The 18,662-nt window shown below is 39.6% G+C and overlaps 2 pseudogenes across 1 annotated transcript; one reads left to right on the forward strand and one right to left on the reverse strand.

Annotated features, from left to right (window-relative positions):
• The first annotated feature begins 6,920 nt into the window (after positions 1 to 6,920).
• Positions 6,921 to 9,456, forward strand: LOC146978140 (Ig kappa-b4 chain C region pseudogene; annotated as a pseudogene). Its single transcript, XR_015037015.1, has 2 exons — positions 6,921 to 6,978; positions 9,052 to 9,456. The product of XR_015037015.1 is annotated as an Ig kappa-b4 chain C region pseudogene (transcript).
• Positions 9,457 to 10,314: 858 nt separating this feature from the next.
• Positions 10,315 to 18,653, reverse strand: LOC146978141 (immunoglobulin kappa variable 2D-29 pseudogene; annotated as a pseudogene).
• Positions 18,654 to 18,662: the final 9 nt, after the last annotated feature.

Below are 18,662 nucleotides of genomic sequence, written 5' to 3' on the forward strand. Positions count from 1 at the left end.
CTCTCTTTTTAACAGGGCCACCAGTTCAACAGTGCTACTTTTTTCAATATTTGATGAAGGAAAATAAGATATTTAAAGTAATATCATCTGTAAAATGATCTGATCTGATCTGTAAAAAGAAAAAATGGAGCTGTCCTCAACACATCATGCTGTGTCCTCCTCACTGCCGGAACAACTGACTCATTCAATCATACTGATGGAGAGTGATTAAAACTTTGGGATTTGTTGTCATATAAAGCAGCCACTGGTACTGTTGACTCGTGTAGTAATATATTAACAGCACATGTTCCTCATGTCTCACAGTGTTAATCAGTCATCACCTGTCTAATTATTTTTTCCTCACTTGCTAAATACCCATCTGTTATGATCAAATTTACTTCTGGAGTTCCGCAAGGTGCAATCTTCGGCCCCCTTTACTTTACATTTTATTTATTGCTATGATTAATTTCTCTACCAGTAATAGATGTTCGATCAGAAAGTCTCAGACATGTTTCAGACACATTATATTCATGAAAGTGCCAGTGTTTCTACTACAGAAAAAAACTTGTGCCATTGTAGACATGAGGCTTCAGTGTACAGAGCCTTTTACACAGTCGTTGGACATTGTTGTAAGATTAAATCAGGTGTGTTAATGGTCTGACTGGGTTTCTTCACTGGAACTGTGTGTGTGTGTGTGTGTGTGTGTGTGTCCTCAGTGAACTGTATCAGTCTCTGCAGTATCTTCCAGCTGCAGCAGTCAGTTCAGTTTCTGTTCACTTTGACTGAGGGAGGTTTTTGTACGACGCTTTTTCACTGTGTGAACACCCACTTGCTGTTGATATAGTGAGCACTCTGACAGTAGTAAACTGCTGCATCTTCAGCCTGGACTCCACTGATGCTCAGAGTGAAGTCAGAGTTTGATCCACTGCCTATAAAATGACCTGGAATCCCTGATACTCGAGTGGAAGTGTAGTAGATGAGTAGTTTAGGTTTTTCTCCATCTCTCTGTTGGTACCAGGCTAAATGGTGCCCGCTGCTGTCAACATAAACATTCTGACTGACTCTACATCTGATGGTGACTGAGCCTCCTACAGCAGATCTCACTGCTCCAGGCTGAGTCACTGTGACCTGACCTCTGGACTCTGAGGACACAGAGACAGAAAGATAAAACAGAGTCATGGTTTTGTGGGCTTCATTTCAGAGGGACAGATGCTGATAGAGGAGTTGGATTCTCTGGACTTTACCTGTGAAGCAGCAGCAGAGGAGAGTCCAGATGAGGACGGAGACCAAAGTCATGTTTTTGATGAGGAGGATTTCTGTGTCTTGTGTTGTCATGAAGGACAGCTGTCAGTCATCCAGTCTTCAACTCTCAGGACTATAAACTCTCCCAGAGCACTGGAGCATGGTGCTGCTGATGCAAAGTGGCTCTCTATGGAAATGCTCTGACTGACTCCAACAGGGACTGGGATCAATCTGATCACACTGATTATCAATGGATCAATTATTTGATCATCTTTATTAGAAGTTGTTAATACTAATTTTCCCATTATTTGTTTTGATACCTGAAATAATTGGATGTGAACTGTAACTACATATTACCTTGTTGTTTTGACTGACAGGAGTTGGACATTTATGAAAATTTCTAGCTGATATTTGTCATTTAAAGAAACTCAGGGTTTTCTTCAGCACATCACAGACAAAGTGGAAAACTAACTGTTCTCACTTTTGAAATTTGACAGTGATGTGATTTGCTATATTTTTGCATTGAGAAATAATACCTTTATGTCTTCACATTTTAAAATGAGCACACGGACAAAAAACATTTTCACAGTTTTTTACTCATTTTCTAAAATATCACATTTTCAGAGAATTTTGGAAATTATCACTGTTCTGTTTAAAAAGGAGTTTGGATGAATGAGATTCATTTTATAAGTTTTAATATGTTAATTAATTCATCCTAAATAAGAGTGTCTTCTCTTTTTCAGATAATCACTTTTTCAGGACAATGTTTATAACTGGCATTTTTTTTTGAATTTGTGACCTTTTGGTTTAAACTTTGAATTCATATCTTAGAGATTACATTGATACAAAAGAGGGTTTTTTTTCATATTTTGCTCTGAAACTATTGTCATGGATCAGCAGTGATGAAATGAAAAAACTGATAGAAGTTAGATGAGAAGTTTCATCCGGTCTGAAGAAAACCAACAGAGTAGAAGTCTCCTCCGCTGCAGTCCACTAGAGGGAGTTAAGTTTCATGAAACTGTGAAGTAAAGTTAAGATATAATTCACATTTTATTCAGCCTTGTATGTTCATAAATAATCCTTTATTTTATCCAGTACAATGTCAACATCTATCAACATATAATCAATGAATTTATTGATTTGTCTTATTGTGATAAATATTTTTAAATAACAGTTGTATATATGAGGTAGGATTGATACTGTATAGGTAAAACTAAAAGGATCAAGATTGTGTTAAAATGTACTTTAAATAATTTAAAAAGGTGTGGCCATCGATTTATGTATTTTATATATTTTGAAAATCATTGTCAGCATAAGTGTATATGACATAAATTTAAGTCTATTATTTTCTTCAATGATATTTAACACTTCTCAACAAAAACTTGGAAAAAGAAAAAACTTGAAATAATCTTTTACTGCAACTGATTTACAACTGAAGCTCAACAACATAATGTCCCTTCACTCACTGTGTTTGTTGGATACATCAGTAAAATACTCTCAATAAAACCTTAGAATATAATTCTGAAAAAAGAGAAACACTCATGTGAAGCTACTAACTTGTCTGTGATTTCAGTCTTAGTGTCATAAATGGTTTAAAGTGAGAACTTTGACTAAAATGAATATAAAAAAGAAGAAGAATTAAGTTAATTGTAGTGAAGTTAAAATGTGCAGTGTAAAACGTTATTACTTCATGATGTTTTGTTCAGACGTTATGATCTTTTACTTTCAGTGCAGCTGTTGATCAGATCAGTTCCTCTGCAGCTGAGGGAGGTTTTTGTACGACGCTTTTTCACTGTGTGAACGGGAAGCTGTGACCACTCTGTCCACAATGATAAACTCCTGCATCTTCACTCTGGATTCTACTGATGGTCAGAGAAAAGTCAGTTCCTGACTGACTGCCACTGAAACGATCTGAAACGCCAGACTGACGGGTTGTAGCTCGATAAATCAGGAGTTTAGGAGCTTCTCCAGGTTTCTGAAGGTACCAATGACAGGAGCTGCTCATACTTGAACTGGCTTTACATCTGATAGAAACAGTCTGACCTGGAACAACAGACTGAGCTCCAGGAGTCTGAGTCAGGATGATTTCTCCTGATGAACCTGAAAAACATCAACAAGAGGAGAAGAGTTATTGAGACAAATCCATCTTGGAGAAAGATCAACATCCAAACAGAAGAGGATCATTTCTTGAACATGGAGAATACATGGAAGAAGGTCAATGCTGCTGGTTTCAGTGTTTCTCCATCATAGCAGAACATCATTGTGGTGAACCTGGTTCCATCCTGAAGCAAAGTTTTCAGCAGAGAGTCTCACCCTGAACAAGGAGCCCCAGGGTGGCCAGCAGTAGAGTCACAGACATCATCTTTGAGCTGCTGTGGTGTCAGTGGCTGTGAAAGGCCTGGACACACACTGATCAACACTGGCCTCTTAACGGCTGGGAGCAGAGAGGAAGGACACATATGCAAACACACAGAGTCGCTCAACTGGAGCAGTCCTCAATGTATCTTCATGTTATATTGTGACTGCTTGTGTTTAAATTTGTACAATATATGTCTTTTCAGAGAGGCTTAACCTGGGTTTTTTAGTCTTTCTAAAATGTATTCCATTAATGTCATTGATTCATTGATAATCAGGATGATGAGATTGATCCCAGTCCCTGTTGGAGTCAGTCAGAGCATTTCCATAGAGAGCCACTTTGCATCAGCAGCACCATGCTCCAGTGCTCTGGGAGAGTTTATAGTCCTGAGAGTTGAAGACTGGATGACTGACAGCTGTCCTTCATGACAACACAAGACACAGAAATCCTCCTCATCAAAAACATGACTTTGGTCTCCGTCCTCATCTGGACTCTCCTCTGCTGCTGCTTCACAGGTAAAGTCCAGAGAATCCAACTCCTCTATCAACATCTGTCCCTCTGAAATGAAGCCCACAAAACCATGACTCTGTTTTATCTTTCTGTCTCTGTGTCCTCAGAGTCCAGAGGTCAGGTCACACTGACTCAGCCTGGAGCAGTGAGCTCTGCTGTAGGAGGCTCAGTCACCATCAACTGTAGATTCAGTCAGAATATTTACAGCAACTATTTAGCCTGGTACCAACAGAGAGATGGAGAAAAACCTAAACTCCTCATTAGATACATTTCCACTCGAGAATCCGGGATTCCAGATCGTTTTACAGGTAGTGGATCAAACTCTGACTTCACTCTGAGCATCAGTGGAGTCCAGGCTGAAGATGCAGCAGTTTACTACTGTCAGAGTGAACACTACATCAACAGCAAGTATGTGTTCACACAGTGAAAAAGCGTCGTACAAAAACCTCCCTCAGTCAAAGTGAACAGAAACTGAACTGACTGCTGCAGCTGGAAGATACTGCAGAGACTGATACAGTTCACTGATCACACACACAAACACACACACACACACCCACACACACTACTAAATGTCTATAAAATATGATCTTTCTATTCTGCGATGTCTATCAATGCCTTCTCTGCTGACATCAGTAAAAATGATAAACAATATGAAACAATATCTAGATCATACAAATATGATGTAATGTCTACTGAACCTATATGCTGAAATTAATTAAGTCGGAGACCAGTGTTGAAGTATATTTGGTAACACACAGTATACCAACACAATGGCAAAGACACCATGCCCACAATGGAATAATAACTACAGACCAGTTGCGATAACGTCACTCGTCATCAAATCTTTTGAACGTATTATGCTTGGAGAACTTGGTACACAGGTCCAACATCTTCCTGATCCCTATCAGTTTGCGTACAGGGATGTACTGGAGTAGTACTGATGCCTTATGTACTATGTCCCATCTCATACTGAACCACTTAAAAGATACTAAAACCTTTGCTAGATCAGTTTTCATGGATTTTAGTTCAGCTACAATACGATTCTGCCTCAAGTCCTTTTAACAAAGCTACAACAGATGGAGGTGAATCCCTACTTGGTTAAATTGTATCAGGCCTTTCTTACAGACAGGACACAACAGGTCAAGGTTAATTAAACACTTTCTAATACACAGGAGTTCCCCAAGGCTGTGTCAGCTCGCCTCTCCTTTTCACATTGTATTCAAATGAATGCAGGAACCACTACACATAATTATATTAACATGTTTTCTGTCTTTTAACAAGGGACAGAGAGACACTACGGTCTCTCAGTCAGAGATAGAGAGAGTAGTGTTATCATGTGGGATTTATGGATTATCACTGGGCAATATTATGCATGTTACTGTGTGAGTAGAGGTGTCTGAGTGAGGAAAGATCTCATGGATGGGCAGGTGTGTGTGTGTTTGTAAATGTGAGTGTGGGTGGGACAGCTGAGGGATGAGGTAAGTGTGAGGTGGGGTGTGTGTGGTGAAGTAGGGGACATCCCATTTTATGTATTTGTGCTTTGACTATTATGTTTTTCATTGTTCATTGCAGGAAGTATGTATTTATTGTCTGTATCTGTGTCTCTCTCTCCTGATTGACAAGACAATTTTTTCCTCTCTAAGAGACAATCAAGGCTAATCTCATTTTATCTTATTTTATCTCATAAAATGTATGAAATTATTAGTCTGTGTGTGTATGCATGTCCTCAGTGAACTGTATCAGTCTCTGCAGTATCTTCCAGCTGCAGCAGTCAGTTCAGTTCCTCTTCAGTTTCACTGAGGGAGGTTTTTGTACGACGCTTTTTCACTGTGTGAACGAGTACCGACTGCTGTAATAGAATTCACCCTTGCAATAATAAACTGCTGCATCTTCAGCCTGGACTCCACTGATGCTCAGAGTGAAGTCAGTGTCTCTTCCACTGCCCGTAAAACGATCTGGAATCCCTGATGCTCGATTGCCATAGTAAATAAGAAGTTTAGGAGTTCCTCCAGATTTCTGCTGGTACCATTAGACATCTACCCCATCATCTACCCTGTGACTGGTTCTACAGATGATGGTGACTGAGCCTCCTACAGCAGATCTCACTGCTCCAGGCTGAGTCACTGTGACCTGACCTCTGGACTCTGAGGACACAGAGACAGAAAGATAAAACAGAGTCATGGTTTTGTGGGCTTCATTTCAGAGGGACAGATGTTGATAGAGGAGTTGGATTCTCTGGACTTTACCTGTGAAGCAGCAGCAGAGGAGAGTCCAGATGAGGACGGAGACCAAAGTCATGTTTTTGATGAGGAGGATTTCTGTGTCTTGTGTTGTCATGAAGGACAGCTGTCAGTCATCCAGTCTTCAACTCTCAGGACTATAAACTCTCCCAGAGCACTGGAGCATGGTGCTGCTGATGCAAAGTGGCTCTCTATGGAAATGCTCTGACTGACTCCACCAGGGACTGGGATCAGTCTCATCATGCTGATTTTCAATGGATCAATAACTTCATCAGAGTATTGATCAGAAAGTGCTAATTCTTATTTGTAATGCTTTTTAGGTTTTATGTGTTTGTACAAATTTTATTCTTAATATATTTTCACATTAAAACAGTTTTGTAAAATGTGGATTTTTTCATTAAAGGGACTACGAGGAGTTTCGGAAAGCAAAGTGTATTCACCCTAAGTTTTCCATGAGCCTCAGCACGCGTGAAATTCTTGGACTGGCGCAAGACGGACGAAAGTGAAAACATTTGCCAAGAATGTTTTCATTAATCAAGAATGAAAGTTGGACGTTCAAAGACGATCAGATTCTGTCGTCTTTCCGACCATAAATGGCGATCCGCCAGCGTTATTCCCTTGACCTGCCAGGCAGTGTCCAGGAAACCGAAAGTAGAAAATGCTGGGCGACTCGATATTAAAATGATTATAAAGACAAAAAAATATATTTATCGAAAATAGACCCATTAACAAGTGTGAGTGATGTAGATTCATCCACATTAATATGAGACTATTTTATAAGAAAAGCAAACTCCTCGGGGTCTCTTTAAATTTAACAGATATTAAAAATTTACAATTATACTTTGTAGTTGTAATTTGTCACATCAGCTGCCAAAACATTACAAACCGACTAATTCTGATGAGTTTGTTTGTTTCAGAGTCAGAGAGCCGTGTCTCTACAGTGAGAGGTTTTTGTACGACGGCTCAATGACTTTGTATCACTGTGGTACACGTTCGGTGGAGGAACCAGACTGGATATTGGAAGTAAGTTAAAATTAATAAATTTTTATTCTTTTTTTCTAAGGTGTTAAAATTAGAAAAAGAAATTATGAACTTTATTGTCAGTTGGGTGTTTTCAATGTTGAAAATATATGTATTAAAATCAAAAAATGTTGAATGTTTTGTTTAAAAAGCAAAACTTACATTATATTTTACAGTATTTAGATTGTTTTTTTTTTTCAATAAGGGGAAAATATAGTTATTTGATGAAAACCTGTAGATTAGGTTCAGTGTTTCAGAGTCAGAGAGCCGTGTCTCTACAGTGAGAGGTTTTTGTACGATGGCTCAATGACTTTGTATCACTGTGGTGGACTTTTGGTGGAGGAACCAGACTGGATGTTGGAAGTAAGTTTCTGCAAAAATACTAAAAAACTTTTTCTTTAATTAAAGCAGATATCAGTGGAATGTTTTTGTTAATATAAGTCCTAAATAGTCCTATTTTCCGTCAGCAATCACTTACATGAAGTATTTCAGCCTAAACACGAGTCTCTCCGTCACTCTGCTCTGCTGTAACCCGAGGAGAAAATTTTCCTTGTGGGATACAAGTGTTATCCAATGAGGGGAGAGAACGGCATGAAGGGCTGTGTGTGCAGCCAAGGGATGCGCGTGAATGTGGTGACGTAGCACGAGGACCAATTGATGCCTGACAAGGGCGGGGGCTGCTAACTCATAGTGCGTTCAAGGAAACTGAAACTCGTACTTTGTGTTTTTCCTTCCTGTGAAGTCATACCAGTTCGATCTGGTACGAGTTCACGGGTCGGAAGTTACGAGTGGCCGTTATAGGGAACTTTCACAGACAACAGGACGGTAAAAACACGAGCTACGGGTTACCTGGAACGCTACCAAGTCGTAGTTGTGACTTGTAACTTACGGTTTCAAAAGCCTGCCTTGAACACAGCATTAGCCGAAACGGCCGTGCCACTGATATCTGCTTTAAGTCTCTATATAAATGGCTTATTTATATTCATTTATTTTTATTTCTTCTTTTGAATCATAGGGCTTTTTGGTCAAGGAAGTATTCTTCTCTCACGCCTTTCATGATTGAATTGAAGTTGAACTGTTCAAATGGTCAAATGTAATTTGTCATCTAATATACTGTCAAAAAAATCATAAAATTCAAACTGGTCAAACGTAATTTGTCGTCTAATATATTGTCAAAAATATATAAATTTCAAACTTACCTTACAATCTGTCAAAGGTAAATTGTGATTCATTTTCTGTAGATGAGTATTCAATATTTTAAAAACCTGTGATACTTTATATTTTGTGATTCACTGTTTCCAATGTTGTTTGAAATCATTTTAGGAGTTTGGTTAGGAGAAGTATTTTCCACTTTGATGGCTGTCATATTATTTGATAAATCTGTTTGTGTTACAGCAGAAATTAGACTCTCGTAAAGTGAAGATTTTATACATTACTTAGCAAAACGTATAAATGATTCCCAATGAGCTTTTTGTATTTTTAGAGTAGTTTGATATGTTTCAGGTCAAACTGTATGATGATTGTCTCTGTGCTGATGTGCATGAGAGGCTTCTTGAAGGGAAGTGAAACAATGTGTGAGTGAGTGACTGGTGGAGCAGAAAAACATCTGACAGAAACTCCTTAAAGGACAAATCCAGATCTCACACAGTAAAGGTGTCCAAGTGGCTGCTGTTGGACTGACAGTTTATGGTCTGTGTCTCCTAGGTGATACCCATCCCACCCTGACGGTGCTGCCCCCCTCCAGTGAGGAGCTGCAGCAGCAGGGGAAGGCCACGCTCATGTGCCTGGCCAACAAGGGCTTCCCCTCAGACTGGAGTCTGGTCTGGAAGGTGGACGGCAGCAGCAGCAGCAGCTGGGAGGAGAGCAGGAGCCCCGTGGTGCTGGGGAAGGACGGCCTCTACAGCTGGAGCAGCACCCTGAGGCTCCCTGCAGACCAGTGGAGGAAGCTGGGCTCTGTGACCTGTGAGGCCACCCAGGGCTCCCAGACTCTGGTCTCAGAGACTCTGAGGAGAGACCAGTGTCCCCAGTCCTGAGCTGACTCACTGGGACTCTACTACTGGTTTTACTCTGTTCTCTCTAACTCTCTCTCTTGTTCTTTCATTATCATGTTCTGTCTTTCTCTCTGATGTGTTTGAAAGTTTTCTATCATGTAATTTCACTATTTCCAGAAAATAAAGATCTGTTCATCAAATAAATTTTGATTCAGTCTTTCGTTTGTCATAAGATGATGATTCTTTGTCAGTGATATGAAATAACACTTGATCAATCCCTTTGTATACACAAAACATTTAAAAAACATTCACACCCACAAACGACTTTTTTTTCTCATACATTTAATATTTTTCTATTAATAAATTGGTAGCCTTGAATGGCAAATTGGACTTGTCAACTTCTGTGTTGTTTGACAAACAGAAATGTAATGTCTCTGTATCTTTTGGGGATATAAAGTCAAGTATCATCAGCATAGAGTGATATTCACTGAGTATGCACTCACGCTGCAGCTCTCCTTCGTTTCTCTTTATGACAGATGATATAGTTCAACTGTGCTTTTTTCTTCAATATTTCATGTGGGAAAATCAGACATTTGACCTGTAATGCTATCTGTAAAATAAATCCTTCATTTGATGGATATTTGGAGTTCAACATAACATTGTTTTTGCAAAAAATTAAGTAAGTTTAGGTTTATTTGACTTGCTCTTCACAATGTACTGTATTGTATTGGTTGACACCTACTTAATGTGTTTGACTAAATATGAATTGGAAATCTTGACAACTCAAAATGAGCCATTTGATTAAACAGTTCGGGTTTGATAAAATTACCTTAAATTGTCAATTTATTGAATAGAATATATTTGAGGAAATTATTTTTAATACTATGTTGAAGTCAAATCATGTTTTAGTTTCAGTGCAGCTATTGAGTCAGATCAGTTCCTCTGCAGCTGAGGGAGGTTTTTGTACGACGTTGTATCACTGTGTGAACGGGAAGTTGTCATCATGTTGACAGTAATAAACTCCTGCGTCTTCAGCCTGAGCTCCACTGATGGTCAGAGTGAAGTCAATACCTCTGGATTTACTTCCACTGAAACGTTCTGGGACTCCAGAGTAACGGTTTGTATCATCATAAATCAGGAGTTTAGTAGTTTCTCCAGGTTTGTGGAGGTACCAGTGGATGTCATCCTCAAGGTATGTACTGGATTTACACAACATAGAAACAGTCTGACCTGGAACAACAGACTGAGCTCCAGGTGTCTGAGTCAGGATGATTTCTCCTGATGAACCTGAAAAACATCAACAAGAGGAGAAGAGTTATTGAGACAAATCCATCTTGGAGAAAGATCAACATCCAAACAGAAGAGGATCATTTCTTTAACATGGAGAATAGATAGAAGAAGGTCAATGCTGCTGGTTTCAGTGTTTCTCCATCATAGCAGAACATCATTGTGGTGAACCTGGTTCCATCCTGAAGCAAAGTTTTCAGCAGAGAGTCTCACCCTGAACAAGGAGCCCCAGGGTGGCCAGCAGTAGAGTCACAGCCATCATCATTGAGCTGCTGTGGTGTCAGTGGCTGTGAAAGGCCTGGACACACACTGATCAACACTGGCCTCTTAACGGCTGGGAGCAGAGAGGAAGGACACATATGCAAACACACAGAGTCACACAACTGGAGCTGTCCTCAACACATCATGGTGTGTCCTGGTTGCTGGAACAAATGTCTCATTCAGTCATCCTCTTTGAGATTGATTGAAACTCTGGATATTTGTTTTATAGTGATTTTAAAGTGCAGCCACTGATACTCTTGATTCATATTAATTATTATATAAAACACCTGTCTGGTGATTTTTTTCCTCCTTTGCTAAATGTTCATCTGCTACCATCAAATTTGCTCTCCAGAATTACACAAGGTGCCATCCTTGGTCCCCTCTACTTCTTCCTACTATTTTATTTGTTGCTATTGTGGCATTTGTGTTTGAGACCCAGATTTATCCTACTGATACCTAGGTTCTGAGGAATAATAACGAGTATGACTGGATATAAACAACTGATAGTTTTATTTCAGTAACACAAAAATATCACTCGAAAAAATAACACAAAATACATTATTGCTCTTTTCTTCAAAAGAAAAGAAAAGACACCAGAAATTAATTGTTTTTAGTCCTGTTTTTCTTTATTCAGTTATTGTTGTATGAGTAGGTGTTCTTTGTGCTTCTTGCATTAATGTTCACTACCTGGTTAGGTGTGAGTGTGTGTGTCTTGTCTTATCTGAACAACTTCACATAACACAAAACCCAGTCTACACATAGTAGTGCAGAAGGACAAACCAAGTTACTTAATAATAATCATAAATTTTATTTATAATGCACTTTACATTTAAGCAATCTCAAAGTGCTACAGTACAGCTTAATTTAAAATGGAACCAACGTTGATAAAAGTTCAGAAAAGACAATTAAAAGTGTACTAAAATTTAGCAGAAAGCTGTCTTGAATAAATATGTCTTCAGGTTTCGTTTAAAAACATCAGTGGTCTGTGGGGCCCTCAAGTGGTCTGGGAGGGCGTTCCACAGCCTTGGAGCTGCGGAGCAAAAGGCCCGGTCGCCCAAAGTGCGGAGCTTGGTTCTGGGGGTTTTGAGGGTGTTTGTATTTGCAGATCAGAGGGTGCGTGTGGTGGGGTGGGGGGTGAGGAGTTCTTTGGGATATTGGGGGGCATGTCCATGAATGCACTGGTGGGTGAGGAGGGAGACCTTGTACTCAGGGAGCCAGTGGAGAGAATTGAGGATGGGGGTGATGTGATCGTATTTGCGCACCCTCATCAGGATCCTGGCAGCGCTGTTTTGGATGTATTGCAGTCTCTGTAAGCTGCAGTTTACTTTGTGGTGCACGTGATAGAGATGAGCTATGATTTTCGAGTAAATAATTCAATTAAAAAAAAACAAAAAACAAATAGTTTATGTCGTCTTGTCTGGTGTAAATGTTCCCTTTTACTGTCGCAGAAGGAGGAGGAACATGGACAGACAGCCATCAGAAAGGTTGTGTGAAACTGTCAAAAAAAGAAAAAGAAAAAAGAAACCCATGTGCGGACTGTGATGAGAAGCGGTAGCCTACCGGAGAACACTGATGTGTTTAAGCCGGGAGAGGTGACTTCGTCCTCGTTTAGATGTGCTCTCATTACTGTGATGTTCTCTGGTACCAATACAGGCCGTGATTTCATTTTTAAATAACGGACGCCGGGCGAATGGTGATAAACAACAACTGGCGGTAGGCTACTGATCCTCTGGTGCCAGGTATGGAGGGAGGGGGGGTAGCGGGCGACCTGCGATTCAGTAGAATGATCATCGTACAGTCTGCACACGTCAAACTTGACGTGGTACCAAAGATTATTAGATCCATGTTGCAGTGTGTCATGCAATAGTCTTATAAGATTGCTAAAATCGCACTGTGTATAGAGGCCATTAGACCCGCCCATTAAATTCTGAACACAGAGATGGTGAAACACGGTCTCTGAGGCCTCGCTCCACAAGGAAATTATGAATGGCAAAAGGGCTTTTTATATGTTTTGAGGGACACATTTAAGACCTATTTAATATGTCAAGGAGAAAAATAATGAATTTTGTTTACCCAGTCTTTAATATTGAATCAGGTGTGTGGATGTTACTGGAGCTGACTCAGCTGGATGTAGTTGTGATGTTAATGGTCTGATTGGGAAAGTTTTAGTTAATTGAGGTGGGAGGTAGACTGATGGAGACACTGTCAACACATATGTTAATGGTCTGACTGGGATTCACTGAAAGTGTATTGTATTGTTTAATATTTTTTACTGATTTCAGCAGAGAAGGCATTGATGGACATTGATGGACATTGATGGACATTGATGGACATTGATGGACATTGCAAAAATAAAATCATCATATTTTATCAATAAGAGACACACGGTGTGTGTGTGTGTGTGTGTGTGTGTGTGTGTGTGTGTGTGTGTGTGCGTGTGTGTGTGTGTGTGTGTGTGTGTGTGTGTGTGTGTGTCCTCAGTGAACTGTATCAGTCTCTGCAGTATCTTCCAGCTGCAGCAGCCAGTTCAGATTCTGAGGGAGGTTTTTGTACGACGTTTTTTCACTGTGTGAACACATGCTGCCTGTTGATAACATGAAAACTCTGACAGTAGTAAACTGCTGCATCTTCAGCCTGGACTCCACTGATGCTCAGAGTGAAGTCAGAGTTTGATCCACTGCCTGTAAAACGACCTGGAATCCCTGATGCTCGATTGGAAGCAACATAAATGAGGAGTTTAGGTTTTTCTCCATCTCTCTGTTGGTACCAGTGTAAATAGTTGTTGCCATAAACATTCTGACTGGTTCTACAGTTGATAGTGACTGAGCCTCCTACAGCAGATCTCACTGCTCCAGGCTGAGTCACTGTGACCTGACCTCTGGACTCTGAGGACACAGAGACAGAAAGATAAAACAGAGTCATGGTTTTGTGGGCTTCATTTCAGAGGGACAGATGTTGATAGAGGAGTTGGATTCTCTGGACTTTACCTGTGAAGCAGCAGCAGAGGAGAGTCCAGATGAGGACGGAGACCAAAGTCATGTTTTTGATGAGGAGGATTTCTGTGTCTTGTGTTGTCATGAAGGACAGCTGTCAGTCATCCAGTCTTCAACTCTCAGGACTATAAACTCTCCCAGAGCACTGGAGCATGGTGCTGCTGATGCAAAGTGGCTCTCTATGGAAATGCTCTGACTGACTCCACCAGGGACTGGGATCAATCTCATCATGCTGATTATCAATGGTTCAGTCAAATGATCATAATATTTATTGGAATTTGTTAGTTCTCATGTTCACTTGGTTTTATTTTGGTATCTGAAATAATTGGATGTGAACTGTAACCACATATTGCTTTGTTCAAACGTGACCTAAAATAGACATTTATTGTTTTGACAGTTGGACATTTATGAAAAATTGTAGTTGATATTTGTGATTTAAAGAAACCTCAGGGTTTTCTTCAGCACATCACAGACAAACTAGAAAAGTAACTGTTATCAATTTTGACAGTGATGTTTGGACATTATATTGCGTATTGAGAAAATACAGTTGTGTCTTCACATGTTAAAACAAGCACAGGGACAAAAAAAAATCTCCCTTTTTTTTTTTTTTACTGATTTTCTGAAATATTCAATTTTTCACAGAATCTGTGAAATGACCTACATCACTGTTCTGATAAAAAGAAGTTTGAATGAAGTGGATTCATCGGGGTGGCACAGTGTTGCAGTGGTTAGCACTGTCGCCTCAGCAAGAGGTGTCCGACCGGCTTGCTCCCACAAACCAAAGACCTTCAGGTTAGGTTAATTGGCAACACATATGATATAAATTGCCCATAAGTGTGAATGGTTGTCTGTCTGTATATGTTTGCCCTGCAACAGACTGGCGACCTGTCCAGGGTGTATCCTGCCTCTCACCCGAAGTCAGCTGAGACAGGCTCCAGTTCACCCTTCACCCTTCTGCAGGATAAGTGGTATAGAAAATTAATGAATGAGGGGTTAATTTCATGGGTTTTAATATGTTAATTAAATGAGCAAAGTATTTTCTCTTTTTTAAATGATATTTTTTCAGACACACTTTAGAACATTTCTCATTTTGTGACTTTTTCATTTAAACTTTGAATTTATATTTTTGGAGATTAAACATTAACACAAAAGAGGGGTTTTGAACTTTTTCATATTTTGTTCTGAAACCGTTGTCATGGATCAGCAGTGATGCCTGTCTGTTCCCATGGTTACTGGGCTGAAAGAGGGAAGTGAAAAAACTGACGAGAAGTTTCATCCAGTCTGAAGAAAACCAACAGAGTAAAAGTCTCCTCTGCCGCAGTCCACTAGAGGGAGTTAAGTTTAATAAAAGATTTGAAATTACCCAGAGCTCCCAGACTCTGGTCTCAGAGACACTGAGGACAGACCAGTGTCCCCAGTCCAGACCTGACTCACTGGAACTCTGATACTGGTACAACTATTAACATAATGATATAATCAATGAATTGATTGTTTTCTCTTATTGTGGTAAAATATTTTTAAATAATAGTTGTATATGAGTTAGGATTAATACTGTATCGGTAAACCTAAAAGGATCATGGATTTATGACATAAATTAAGTCTATTATTTTCTTCAATGATATTTAACACTTCTCAACAAAAACTTGAAATAATCTTTAACTGAAACTGATTTACAACTGAAGCTCAACAACATCATGTCCCTTCACTCACTGTGTTTGTTGGATACATCAGTAAAATACTCTCAATAAAACCTTAATTCTGAACAAGAGAAACACTGTGTCATGTGAAGCTAACTCATCTGTGATGTCTGTCACTCTGACTTTGACTAAAATGAATAAAAAAAGAAAATTAAGTTAATTGTAGTTAAAGCAGATATCAGTGGCACGGCCGTTTTTCGGCTAATGCTGTGTTCAAGGCAGGCTTTTGAAACCGTAAGTTACAGCTTCAAGTCACAACTACGACTTGGTAGCGTTCCAGGTAACCCGTAGCTCGTGTTTTTACCGTCCTGTTGTCTGTGAAAGTTCCCTATAACGGCCACTCGTAACTTCCGACCCGTGAACTCGTACCAGATCGAACTGGTATGACTTCACAGGAAGGAAAAACACAAAGTACGAGTTTCCTTGAACGCACCATGAGTTAGCAGCCCCCGCCCTTGTCAGGCATCAATTGGTCCTCGTGCTACGTCACCACATTCACGCGCATCCCTTGGCTGCACACACAGCCCTTCATGCCGTTCTCTCCCCTCATTGGATAACACTTGTATCCCACAAGGAAAATTTTCTCCTCGGGTTACAGCAGAGCAGAGTGACGGAGAGACTCGTGTTTAGGCTGAAATACTTCATGTAAGTGATTGCTGACGGAAAATAGGACTATTTAGGACTTATATTAACAAAAACATTCCACTGATATCTGCTTTAAGTCAAAATGTTCAGTGTAAAACATTATTACATAATGTTGTGTTCAAACATTATGATATTTTACTTTCAGTGCAGCTGTGGATCAGATCAGTTCCTCTGCAGCTGAGGGAGGTTTTTGTACGACGCTTTTTCACTGTGTGAACACCTCCTGACTATTGATAAAATTATGTCCCTTACAGTAGTAAACTGCTGCGTCTTCAGCCTGGACTCCACTGATGCTCAGAGTGAAGTCAGAGTTTGATCCACTGCCTGTAAAACGACCTGGTATCCCTGATTCTCGAGTGGAAGTGCCTTTAATGAAAAGTTTAGGTTTTTCTCCATCTCTCTGTTGGTACCAGTGGAAATAGCTCGGAGCAGGACTGACTTTACATCTGATGGTGACTGAGCCTCCTACAGCAGATCTCACTGCTCCAGGCTGAGTCAGTGTGACCTGACCTCTGGACTCTGAGGACACAGAGACAGAAAGATAAAACAGAGTCATGGTTTTGTGGGCTTCATTTCAGAGGGACAGATGTTGATAGAGGAGTTGGATTCTCTGGACTTTACCTGTGAAGCAGCAGCAGAGGAGAGTCCAGATGAGGACGGAGACCAAAGTCATGTTTTTGATGAGGAGGATTTCTGTGTCTTGTGTTGTCATGAAGGACAGCTGTCAGTCATCCAGTCTTCAACTCTCAGGACTATAAACTCTCCCAGAGCACTGGAGCATGGTGCTGCTGATGCAAAGTGGCTCTCTATGGAAATGCTCTGACTGACTCCAACAGGGACTGGGATCAATCTCATCATGCTGATTATCAATGGATCAATCAAATGATCATAATATTTATTGGAATTTGTTAGTTCTCATGTTCACTTGGTTTTAGTTTGATATATGAAATAATTGCATGTGAACTGTAATTACACATTGCCTTGTTCAAACTTGACCTAAAATAGACATTTATTGTTTTGAATCACAACAGTTGGACATGGTATATAAAACAGCCAACTGTAAAAACTAATTTGGTATGACATAAAGTTAAGGCATAATTAACATTTTATTCAGTCTTGTATGTTAATAATTAATCCATTATCTTATCCAATACAATGTCAACAACTATCAACCTAATGATATAATCAATGTATTCCCTGATTTCTCTTATCGTGATTAAATATTTTAGTTGCATATATGAGGTAGGATAGGTGAAAATAAAAGGATCAAGATTCTGTTACAATGTACATTAAACAAGTTAAAAAAGGTGTGGCCATTGATTAAAATATTGGACATACTTTGAAAATCATCACCAGCATAAATAGACTTGACATGAATTAAAGTCTATTATATTCTTCAATGAAAATTAACACTTAAAAATGTCTCAACAGAAACCTGGAAAAAGAAAAAAACTTGAAATAAACTTTAACTGCCACTGATTTACAACTGAAGCTCAACAACATCATATTCTGTGTCCCTTCACTCACTGTGTTTGTTGGGCAAACAAGTAAAAATAATAATAATCTAATTAAAACTTAATTAAAAAACACTGATGTGTTTTCATGTGAAGCTACTAACTTGTCTGTGATGTTTGTCCTTCTGACTTTAACTCAGTCTCATGAACTGTTTTAAGTGAGAACTTTGACTGAAATGAATGGGGGAAAAAAATTTGCTAATTGTAATATAGTCAAAATATTCAGTATGAAACATAATTACTACATGATGTTTGGTTCAGACATTATATATGATCTTTTACTTTCAGTGCAGCTGTGGATCAGATCAGTTCCTCTGCAGCTGAGGGAGGTTTTTGTACGACGCTTTTTCACTGTGTGAACGGGGAGCTGTAACCACTCTGTCCACAATGATAAACTCCGGCATCTTCACTCTGGATTCTACTGATGGTCAGAGAAAAGTCAGTTCCTGACTGACTGCCACTGAAACGATCTGAAACTCCAGACTGACGGGTTGTAGCTCGATAAATCAGGAGTTTAGGAGTTTCTCCAGGTTTCTGAAGGTACCAATGACAGTAGTTGCTCATACTTGAACTGGCTTTACATCTGATAGAAACAGTCTGACCTAGAACAACAGACTGAGCTCCAGGAGTCTGAGTCAGGATGATTTCTCCTGATGAACCTGAAAAACATCAACAAGAGGAGAAGAGTTATTGAGACAAATCCATCTTGGAGAAAGATCAACATCCAAACAGAAGAGGATCATTTCTTTAACATGGAGAATAGATGGAAGAAGGTCAATGCTGCTGGTTTCAGTGTTTCTCCATCATAGCAGAACATCATTGTGGTGAACCTGGTTCCATCCTGAAGCAAAGTTTTCAGCAGAGAGTCTCACCCTGAACAAGGAGCCCCAGGGTGGCCAGCAGTAGAGTCACAGACATCATCATTGA

Source organism: Trachurus japonicus, chromosome 11 (genome assembly GCF_045865225.1).
Source record: "Trachurus japonicus isolate A0001 chromosome 11, Traja_1.0".
In the NCBI taxonomy this organism is placed as follows: domain Eukaryota; kingdom Metazoa; phylum Chordata; class Actinopteri; order Carangiformes; family Carangidae; genus Trachurus; species Trachurus japonicus.